The sequence below is a fragment of the Prenolepis imparis genome, unplaced genomic scaffold (genome assembly GCF_030444845.1).
Source record: "Prenolepis imparis isolate NDT839.2.m4 unplaced genomic scaffold, iyPreImpa1.0 SCAF_13, whole genome shotgun sequence".
Taxonomy (NCBI): domain Eukaryota; kingdom Metazoa; phylum Arthropoda; class Insecta; order Hymenoptera; family Formicidae; genus Prenolepis; species Prenolepis imparis.
In genome coordinates, this window is record NW_028141171.1 from 379,922 (window position 1) to 392,294 (window position 12,373).

The window sequence follows — 12,373 nt, forward strand, 5'->3', positions numbered from 1 at the left end:
CACTTTTATTAGCGCGCTTATCGCCTGACACAAACTCGCCATTAAATATAGTGTTCACTTTCACACTAGTGTGTTTTTGCAACACTTTTTGCACGTGTCTGATCACAATGTCTTTGGCCTCCTCTAGAAATTGACGAGGTTCAATGTGATTATAGTTTATTACCGCACCAGTCAAGATGCGACTCTCGAACGCCGTATCAATCTCTCGCCATATGAGTCCGATATCTCGCGAACTACTTCCGGCATGTATAAAACGTCTGCGTACTGAATTCTTCAACCCTTCGAGACGAGCGATTTGGGAGACAAGCGATTGTCGAACTCCGATCGGTAATCGTGGTCGTTTTATTCTACTTTGTTCTTCCAGTGATTCGATGTATTCGTCACATTGCTGCTCCCACACAATATATTCTTCCACCGAATTCACCCTTGCGGCTTGCTCCAACAAACTTGCTTCCAATTGTGCCATTTTTGAGATGCTCTTGCTGAACCTCTGACAAAGATACTGACAGAGTATGCTTCCTTACCAGCATTTTTATTTGATCACTGACACTTGAAAAACTCGAGTATGTTGCATTTTGCACATTTGACCTTGACAATAATTCTAACATTTCATTTGATGATGTCATAGCAGCCGTGCATCGGCGCTTGAGAATTTTGAATATGTTGCATTTTGAACACCTGGGACTAATGTCATAGCAGCAGCTGTGCATTAGCGCTTAAAATTTTGAATATGTTGCATTTTGCACATTTTGACCTTGACAATAATTCTAACATTTCATTTGAGAATGATGTCATAGCAGCCGCGCATCGGCGCTTGAAAATTTTGAATATGCTGCATTTTGAACACCTGGGACTGATGTCATAGCAGCAGCTGTGCATTAGCGCTTAAAATTTTGAATATGTTGCATTTTGCACATTTTGACCTTGACAATAATTCTAACATTTCATTTGAGGATGATGTCATAGCAGCCGTGCATCGGCGCTTGAAAATTTTGAATATGTTGCATTTTGCACATTTTGACCTTGACAATAATTCGAACATTTCATTTGAGGATGATGTCATAGCAGCAGCTGTGCATCGGCGCTTTGATTGGTTGAAAATAATATCGGATCAGCAATAATCCCCACCCCATCACAATGGATATTATGGATAAAATTTAAAAATAATTTAGTATCACATTGATCACTCGATTGAAAAGGTTCTTTTAAAATGTGTTCTGCCGGAAGCATGAATTATTACGCTTCAGAGAATTCATGAGAGTGATGTTTTGTGCAAGAAGAAATGTGACAAATAAGTTTCAATTCTTTTTGTCAAATAATGATTTTTAAATAATGATTTTTAAATAATTTTTGAAATATTGTTCTAATTATTTTTATAGCATTCAACGTGCGACTCGTATACTTGGGCGAAGATATGCTCTAACCGCAACATCCTATAAATATTTGGAAATAGGAATCAGCGTTGGAGCTGTATCATATGTGGAATTAGCTCTTGGTGATAATCGAGGCAACCACATAATATTGCCTATTGAAACATGGATATCACTAATGCGGAAACGTGCGGACATTGAACGATTTTTACAATCATCTCAAACTCCATTATGGATTCGAGATCTAACAATAGAAATTGTTAAAATATCCGATTCAAAAATTGTAAAATTAACATTATCCAATAATTCTTTGTACATGAAACCATTAACGTTACTACATTTATTTGAGTTTGAAAAATGTATTGATCATATGTTTTCCTGGCTGTGTGAAAATACTCATCTTGTGAATGAAAAATTTAAACAATTTGCAACTATTTTACAACGCAATAATATTACTAATGTATGCGATGCTGTAAAAGCGATACGCGAAAGTGATACGTATGATAGCGAATCACTCATAGATTGTGAAATATTAACATGTGCTGTAAATGATGTTTTTTATGATTCTTGTAATAAATAAATTTTTATTGATAAACTGTGAATTTAATTATTTCTTTCCCGCCCCTGTTCTATATGTATATGAATAGTATGATGTGCACATGCATTATCAGCAAAACTCTTTGGAGATGTAGAAAAATGATGAGCTAGATGATACTCCAGTTAGAACAGAGGGATGAAGAGATGAAGAGAGATGTAGAATTAAAATCAAGAGGGGAGCAACATTATAATATATGTGTCGTGTCATAGAGTAGCAGACTTATACTCGCATGCTCGTGCTGTGCGGTTGCATGAAACTGTAAGATATACTCTAATTGAAGGGAAAACGTGTTGCAACTGTAGATGCTCCCTAAATCAAATTTTATCGTGCAGTGTGTGTCCTATTTGCACACATTAAACTGTTTAAAAATTAAAACACTTAAAGTGCTGTGAAAATGGCGAGTGATGTGAAGATGCTAACTCAGGATGAATACATTGCATCGCTGGAAAAAGATGTTAGAACTTGCTGCTGCGTTGGAAAAAAAAAATTTTGTAGTGCGTCCGACTGAATGTGATAAAGTGAGTTATAGTAAATGGGAGTTGGAGTGCAATGGATGTATCGATTTGCTAAAAGGACAATACCCACAACCAAGGAGATTTTTTTGGAAATTTATGAAATAAAAATAAATCCAAAATTATTGATCGGAGATTTGCAGTCACGGACCGCTCGAATCGCGCGACTTGAAGAAATAAGAAGATTGCTACGCAGACGTTACTTAAGCGTAGATACCAATGTTCCAGCACTATCGACAAACACTCCAGTAAATTCAATCGTGCAGGCAATACACGGGCGCGAAATAGGTTTCAAAAAACGTCACACGAAAAACCTGTATGATTGCATCTTTACGCATAATTTGTATCATTCTCCACTCGACTATTTTGATTGGCGAGTTCAAAATTTCTATGTAACAGAACTCAATCCTGGTTGTATTGCAAACGAGTTTTGGTAATCTGTGTAAGTCTCATTAATTTTATAATAAATAAATTAAAATATTAATAAAATAAATAATAACATATTTAATAAAAATTTCTGTCATGTAGGAGTTCCGCCCTGCCGCCTCGCAGCCACCGCCCCACCGCCACCACGCAGCCACCACCTCGCAGCCACCACCTCGCAGCCACCGCCTCATACCCAAGTCGTGATACATGGGTCGATCGTTACGAAATATCATATCGACCCATGTGGTTCGATCATCATGACGCAGCCATCAATGTATTTTATATTTTAAATATATTTAAATTTTATATTAATTATATCAATTTTATTATATTTATATCAATTATATTCATATTTTATATTATTATTGTATTATTATATTTTCATTTTTATATTTTAAATTCACACACACACACATTTTGTAAATACACTTACACACAAAATTGTATCATTGCACACACACACCTATTTTATAAATAAACATTATTTTAAATATTAAAAAAATATATAATTTATTTTAGAATAGGTCCTCTCCCCTTCCTCATCCTAAAAATATTAATTTAAAAAAAAAATATTAAAAGAAAAAAATATTAATTAAAAAAATTCTCTCTTACGAACGCCTCTCTCTTTGCGTTCTCCTTCGCTGCATCAGCTCTCGCGCTCTCCTTCGCGTCATCTCGCTACCTCTCGTCATCTCGCGCTATCTCTCACGCTCTTGCGATATCTCTCTCGCGTGCGCCTCGCGTTCTCCTTCGCGAACGCCACGCGTCATCTCGCTACCTAGCCATCTCGCACTATTTCTCTCGCTCTTGCATATACGCCTCGCTTGCGTCATCTCTCTCACGTGTGCCTCGCGCTCTCCTTCGCGTTCCTCTCTCCCAAAAAAACTTCATGCGGTCTTTCGCGGACGCTCCCCCCTCCTCGCGGACCCCTCGCGGACCCGGCTCCAAAATCGCGGACGCTCCCTCTCCCCGCGGACCCCTCGCGGACCCTAAAATCGCGGACGCTCCCCCCCCCCCCGTGGACCCCTCGCGGACCCGGCACCTAAATCGCGGACGCTTCCCCCTCTCCGCGACTCCCTAGCGGTACATCCCGGTACATTGCGGACGCCTCCCGCGTGACGTCATTCCCCCGCGCCCTGGGTTCCCCTCGCCCCTCACCCCCCCATTGCCCCTGAGTTAGAATCGGCATAGTATATCTACTGATATCATCTTCAGATGAACTATTAGATGTAAAAAATGTATCAATTTCAAGGCCGATGAGCCGCACGTGACAAAATTGCAAAGTTCAACTTTTTCAAGTGTCAGTGATCAAATAAAAATGCTGGTAAGGAGTGTTACGTCCTGGAGGGAGATTTTTGACGCGTTCTGGCGTGACCTATGAAGGTACGCAATAGAAAGCCTGGCTCACGGGCCGAGCGGTAAAACACGCGTGGTCAGGACTTATGAAGAGAACGCGACGTCGCAGGACGACATAAACATGTATGCTTACATATGTGAGCGTAAGGAAGGAAATGTAAGTAGTGAATCTTAAATACTATATTATTGCTTGTGATAATAAATAATGCTAACTCGATGTTCAATAATATATATATATATATATATATATATATATATATATATATAAGTTTATTGTACTCTATAATTAATATATATGTAGATCGGTTGAACTTTATTAGTAATTTATTTATTCTTCAATAAGATGAACTTATTCTGTATTTTATTAATTTACAGGTAGAGAAGGAAGCGGTTATCGCCCTGAGAGAGGCGTGACCCTGAGGCTATAGGCAGAGATTCATCCTTGTAGAGGCGCTCCCCGAGAATTGGGTATAGAGCTGGAAGAATTGTCAAGGATCGCTCGCCCTGTCGGAGGCGCTCTAATGGATAGGAGCGGTGCGACGCCCTGTGAGAGGCGCGCGGTAAACGAATGAATTATTGATAGAAGACAGAATTATAATTAGATAAGTATAGAAATTCTTTAAGTAATAATTATTTTTCTTATATAACAGTCTGAGCTTGTGGTTATTTTACAGATTCGAAAAGCTGTGCCAATAGGGGATTGTAGTTTTACTACTATGCGGTCGATGAAGAGGATTATGGAGAGAAAGCGAAAAGTAGTGAAACTCTGTGTCGAGTTAAATATATATGATATTTGAATCGTGAAACAATTGTTAGTACCGTCGCGATACTTTGGTTATTTCATAGTTAAAGCGTTGCGTTGATTAATTATAATGAATTAATTGATAATGCAATTAGTTAGGAGATAGTTTGGTAGCACTCGAGAATAATTATAATAATAAGCTTGATTAATACTTACTATAGATTGTAGGTTTCCAACAAGTTACTTGTAGAATAAATTTGTAAGATAGTTAAGAATAATGAGTATTTATTTTATACACCCTAGTATAAGTATAAGAATATTAAGTAGATGTGTGTAAGTAGAAGTAGAATAAGAATGCTAAGGGGAATCAATAATAAGTAGATACGAAGTGAATTGAAGTGAATGTATATTGTATATATAATAATAATGATGATAATCCCTTGCGAGCGGCGTATATATACCTCTGGGCTACTCCCAGATTACGGAAACAGGCGGTTACAATATTTCCACGTGTCTCCGAATGATAGGGTCTCGCGAGAGAGTTTGAATATAATAACCGTTGTATTATATTTGCACAGCAACATTTGTATATCTATTTTTAATCGAGATGTTATTATCGCTGTTTTTATATTGTATGTTCTTTTAATATTTGTATATGTCAAACAATAGGTGTTTTTATATTGAGTAAATAAAGAATACGTTGATTTCAAATGTTCCTGTGTTTTGGTGTTGTTATTTTAAATGCCCTTGTTTTCATTTAGTTTGGGAAAGATATATATATGTATGTATGTAATTATTATTATAGAATTTAATAGGGAATATATGTATATATATATATATATGTATATACATATGTGCGTGTGTGTGCCTTTTTATATGAGTATGTATGTACGCGAGTGTATTCGGTAAAATATAATATAGAATTAATAATTACATATGTGTATATATAATTATATAGTCCTTTTGACGCTTATAATACTTATATTTGTATTTTATAATAATATTACTATTGCAAGACTGTTTGTTAAAATAATATATGGTTATTACATATTTTCATTATATATATTTATACTTTAGTATTTAATTAAATTAATACTTATCAAGTTTTATTTTAATGTTTCAATCCTGCAATTGACTTAATGCTAGTGTTAGTATTAAAGATAATATAATTCTTAGAATTATCTTAATTTAACATAATATAATTGTTTCTCTTAAGGGTCGGCAGGAGACCCAGGCAAACTCCGAATTGACATTGGAGGCCTCTCGCGGTGACAACGCGAAACTCTGGTTTCAATGTTGCCAACGCTGAGAAACGAACTCCCAGGTTCTATGGTGTGGTGTATGTATGTACACGTACACACACCATTGCATTGCTCACGCGGACGCACGGTAGAGAGACAAGGATCGATAATCACGTCATCCTTGTTCCTCTACCGTGCTGATCACGTGACCATGCTATACGCGAGATACGGCCTGAAAATGCTTTCTGGCCTTCCGTAGCAGAAGGCAGTAACGTAGCAAGACTAATAAGCACCCATTTTTTGTAAATTTATATATGCTTATGCACATATGTGCGTATATTATATATAAATATATATATATATATATATCACTAAAAATTATATGTATGTTTTATAATTGTCTAATGATAAATAATAACAGTAAATTGAGAGTGAATTAGTATACAAAATATATGTTAGACACGGGTACTTATTAGACTTGACAATTTATTGCTTATACTTTTTTATCGATACTTTATGTATAGTCAGCGCGATAGAGAGATAAGAATAAGAGAACGAATATAAATTAACAATTGGCTTGTAGCAATTATAGATAATATTTTCAATATAAAAATTTTTAAGTTTATATCGCCTTTAAAAAATATATTTCTATGATTTTTCTATATTCCAATATATTATAAAAAAAATTGATATTGATATATTTGAACTCAAGTTTTCTACGAGATTGAATATTCTTGCATTGAGCCATCATACATTACTCCTAAGTTCTTTCACGTTATAATTGTATTTATGTATATAGCAGAGAGAAAGAGAGAGAAAGAGAGAGAGAGAGAGAGAGAGAGAGAGAGAGAGAGAGAGAGAGAGATAAGAGAGAGAGATTATACAATATAACATCAATAATCGAAAAAAAAAATCTAGAACGCTTGTCATATCTGTGTGTGTATATATATATATAAACTTATATATTATATATTTTATAAATAAGTGTAATATTATGCAGACAATGTACAAGATGTTCAGTTTGTGCCATAAAGCTCAAGCTTCAATCAATAATTAATACTCTAATGAATATATAATCAACAATTATTTTTATATAATAATAAGTATTTGAATATATAAAAATATTTTTAAAAAATTTGTTTAACATTATTTTAAAAAGAATATTTAAAATATTTTTTTAATATTTAAAATATTCTTTTTCTCAATTAAAAAAAATATTTTTTAATATTTTTATACATTCAAATATACTATATACTATAATATAAAAATAATTGTTGATTATTATATTGGATTATTAATTGATTGAAGCTAGAGCTTTTAACATGGCAGTAGCGTTTTTTTTTTTTTTTTTTTTTTTTTTACGTGGGGGAAACCTTCAAAAGGCACCCCGGTTTTCCGGGGTAGTGTGAGATTCTTACTCACTAAAACCCCCACTGTGCATAAGTTACCTGCTGCAATATAATGGCGTTGATTCAATGGTATCCACGCCTCTTCATTGAAAGTGATCCGCCCTTCGGACGTCTCCAAATCTATCTGCAACAACAAGCAACTCTATGGTGCATACATAGATTAATATCAATATAATTATAATAAAAGAAATTATTTATTATAAAATCTGCAAGGAAAACAATGTCAATTATATAATATTAAAATATCAATTATTTATAATAAAATCATAATTTTTTGCGCTTATCGGAAACAATAATAGAAGCGCTACAACATATTGTTACATATTCTTATCCCGAAAATCGTTATATATAAATATTTAATACAAAATATTGAAAAAAATATGTAATATAAATATAAAAATATAATATAAATAATAAGAAATGTAAAAGTATGATATATGCCATTTTTTCCAATGCAATCAAACTTCTATTAATTATATATTTGATTGTATTATTTTTGAGATCTTTTCTATTTTAAAGTTTTCAATGCAGTACGATTACTCATCTCATGGGATAAAGATATATAATAATATGTACACAATGTACAGTAAACAATAGCAAGCAATGTACATATAAACATACATTTAAATATCTAATATCTTTTCTATAATTTGAAGTTAATAAAAATTTAAATTAATGTAATTGCTATTGTTTCTGTACATATTTAATAAACAACACGAATTAATAATTCGAGTGGATCGCAATTTAAACTAAATTAAATGATGGCGTCGCAAAGTGACCTCAACCATATTATGGGAAGTATACTGTATAAAATATTTCTTGTTATTTTACATGTAACTTTGTTTATTATGTGTTTCTATACTTGTATTTTGTAATTTGTTTAATTTTCATTTACCTATTACTAAATATTTTTGAAAATAGTACATTGCAAAACAAAACCTATCTGATATTAACACTTTGCGACGCAATCACCTCAGTTCAAATTGCGATCTAATTTGCAATGCACTATTTTCAAAACAAAAGTATAACATAAAATTTAATTGTCATAATAAATTTAATATTACATATATAAAATATAGAATGGGCCCATTCCCGTGAGAACGCAACCAATATTCTTTTATCGTCTCTCCGAGATTTTTATGTTACTATATATATGTTCTATACAATGACGATTGCAGATAACTTCTACCTTATTTTATCATTGCTTATTTTTGCATAATGGCAGCAATAAAAGCTTACAAAGATGGGTTAAATAATGAAAAATATTAATTCGGGAAAGGCAATAATTTGTTGCTTTCTAGAATTTTAATTAAATGACGTCTCATGCATTTTACGTCACTGGAATATTTTTCATTACAAGGATTTCCTTTCAAGGCTACAGTTGTAGCGAAAGCCGCAGCATAAATTCCACAAGAGGTGCAATCCGGTTGTGTTTGCACTTCTTCGAAAATTATATCTTATTTGTTGATCTTAGGATAACGAAGGCGAATATATTCTTTTTCTTTAGCAGCCAATTTTTCGTACGTAGCACCAGGTATGCTGTCGTACACGTGAAGTTTGGTGCCATCTAAATAAATGCATCGCCAATGATCTGTGCAATTTCCGCCAATAATTTGTAAGCTTTTATTGCTACGACTAGCTTTAATTATGTGCGGGTATTCTAAATATAACACACTTTGTGTTTCAAAGCAAGAAGTCTCTCTTACAATGCGTAAAAATAAATCTAACGATTCATCATTTAATTTACTATTTATGGGCAAAACATTATTCTTTACTAATAAAAGAGAAGGTATCACATCATCTAACATTTTTCTTAGTCTTTTTATGTCATCCTCAGTTAGATCTCGTTTTTCATTCGAGTAATCAGTTATAATGCAATCGTCATCTTGCTCTATTTCTGGAATAGCAACAGTGGTAGTAGTGCTTTCGATAACACTTTCCACTTTTATGTATTTTTTCCGAGCCGCTTGTGCTTCGATGACATACTGCGGTTCCCGAATAGGCATATTTCTTGCTACTCTACTATCTATTATTTCAGCAACCAAGCAGTCCTCGTAGAATCGTTTAAGCAGTGCTGACATTTTTGTTTCCCAAAATCTGTCATCACGCTCGACAGTCGTGTACTTCAATCCAAAGGGTGTCCACACAGCAAAAATGCAATACTTTCTTTGCGTTATGTGGAGTTGTCCCTGCACTTGGAAGTAGTACGCGTGTCTTTGATTCATTCGAGTGTCATCCGTTTTATCAAATATTCTATAAATATGTGAAATCTTATTGAGCATTGCAGTGATAGGAGACACATGCCGCGCCGCATAAGGACATTTAATCTCAACGATAGTATCGTCTCCGATAATGCCGTCAGGTGTCGCGGCAAGATATGGGATAATTTCATCTATAAATATACCACAATTATTAATTTCTATCCCTAATTCCACCTGCAATTGCTCTCGTGCCATCATCTTTTTTTCTTTACCCCACTCAACAGCCGCGCCCGTCAATCGAGGAGGATAAAGAATTGCTTTCACAAGATTTTGGCACGAAGTTGTTTCTCTTCTGCTACAAACTTTTCCAAAGTTTGAAGCAGTGAGAAGATTTCGCCGTACGTTGTGCCACTCCGGGTTTTCATGCTGATCCCGTGTAGCACACTCCAATACAGCACAATTACGTTGTTGCTCTAATAACATTTCATAATGATTAAGTCTCAGCTGTTCGTACATATTACCTTCGATATCTGGCCGTTCTACATTTGATCCATAATCTTTATCAGCCGTTATTTTAGCGGAAAATTTAGATGTACGAACAGAGAGACCTAATTCTTTCGCCGCACGTGTTCGTTGAAGTTGGTTGTCATTTTTTTTTATATTTCTATTTTCAATAATTTCTGTTTGTGTGGGTGGTTTTTTATCTATCGCACGACAAACAGAACTTAAGGCTCGCGAAATATTACATTGCACTACGGATGCTTTAACGCGTGTCTGATAAGAACCTTTCATGGCATAATGAACGCGCTTGCCACCAATAAATTTACTTATAATTCCATTACAACTTTCAACGGAATTACTAGTAAATTGATATAGTAAACTATCGGCATTTTCCATAATGCGTTTTATAGCATTTTCTACTTTTTGTAATAATCCTGCACGTTGTAATTGAGGCACAAGATTTTGCTCGCCTTCTTTCTGTTGTCCACAGAAATATTGAAGCGAAGCACAATCTTTATGTTCACCAAATACATGGCTAGGTATATTATTTAAATCTTTCATTAATTCTAAAATTTTTGTTTGCCAACTAACTTCACGATTGCGGCGAAAGGTGACAGCCTTGACCACAGCGTTTCGAATTTTCATAACGCTGTGCTCAACGACCTTCTTTAATTTTGATATATTTCTACTACCGGTACTACCTGCTTCACGTATTTTATTACAAAGATTGCGGAGAAGATGATTCGTGCATTCAATCTTCTCCACAACAATATTTGGATACGGTGGAAAATCTCTCAATTTTTTTAATACGTTACTATCACCGTCACCGATATATTTATTATAAATAAGGCCATGCATTTCTAAACTAAGTCGGAAGTCTTCGAGGATTATATCACTTTCCATACTGGTGGAGCACTGATTACTTCCCCAATTTTTAAAACATGTATGCTCTTTTGCTACTACATTAATTTTAGCTGCTCTCGCGCAGACAATACAATATTTATTACGGACACCAACAAATAACACTTTTTTAGAATGATATCCCGTAATAATAGCTGCTCCGGATGGAGAATCGTAACTACCAGTACGGTAGGATCTCTTCATCCACGAGCCGTCTGTTATCACGGGTATATGCGGAATGCCGTCTATGACATCTCCTTTTTCGATTGCCAAACGTTTTTCCTCTTCGCCAGCCACGCGCATTTCTTTTTCCGCGGCGGCGGCGAAGGCTTCCGATATTTCGTTATGATGCTTTATATATGTTTTACTACTCATGCATGGAACATCCGCAGCAGCAAGAAGTTCTTCAAGCTGCTTATGACCAGTCCCTGTCAATATAGTACCGGATACGATACCACTATTGACATCCAATATTCTGTCGTCTTTCGGTTCACTCCAAAAGCTACGAGTGAAGTTACACATTCGACATTTGACAGAAAATTTGGTTTTCAAACCGTCACGCTTCTTTTCGCTTATTACAAGATCAGTAAAACGACATTCGCCGATCCAATGAGTGGACAGTCTCTGCAATTCAGCAAAAACATGCCCAAAATCAACGATACGTCATCCACTAATCTCTTCAGAATACAAACGATTTGCGTCGATATTCCCATCTGTATGCAAAACAATATTTTCGATATCTTCGACATTTTCGACGTCTTCGATATCTTCGATATTGCTTTGCATTGTACTTTCCGATTCCAATGTGCATGCATCTGCAGAATTTTCAAGAAATGTATTCAACGACTGCGGTGTCAACGCATCATTATCTGTCATCACATTTCTGTCATCGTCTGTATGTGCGGCTCGTTCATCGACAAACTTGTCAAATTTTTACAAAATTCACGAACGTCTGATATAGATCCCACCACAGAATCATCATCATCAAAAATATTAATATTTTTTTCTGATTGAAATTTTTGTGTTGCGCATGCATCGACAGATGATTGAGAACATGTTTCCATACAAGATAATGATGTCAACGTATCGATATCTACATTTCTCTTATTTCCACATG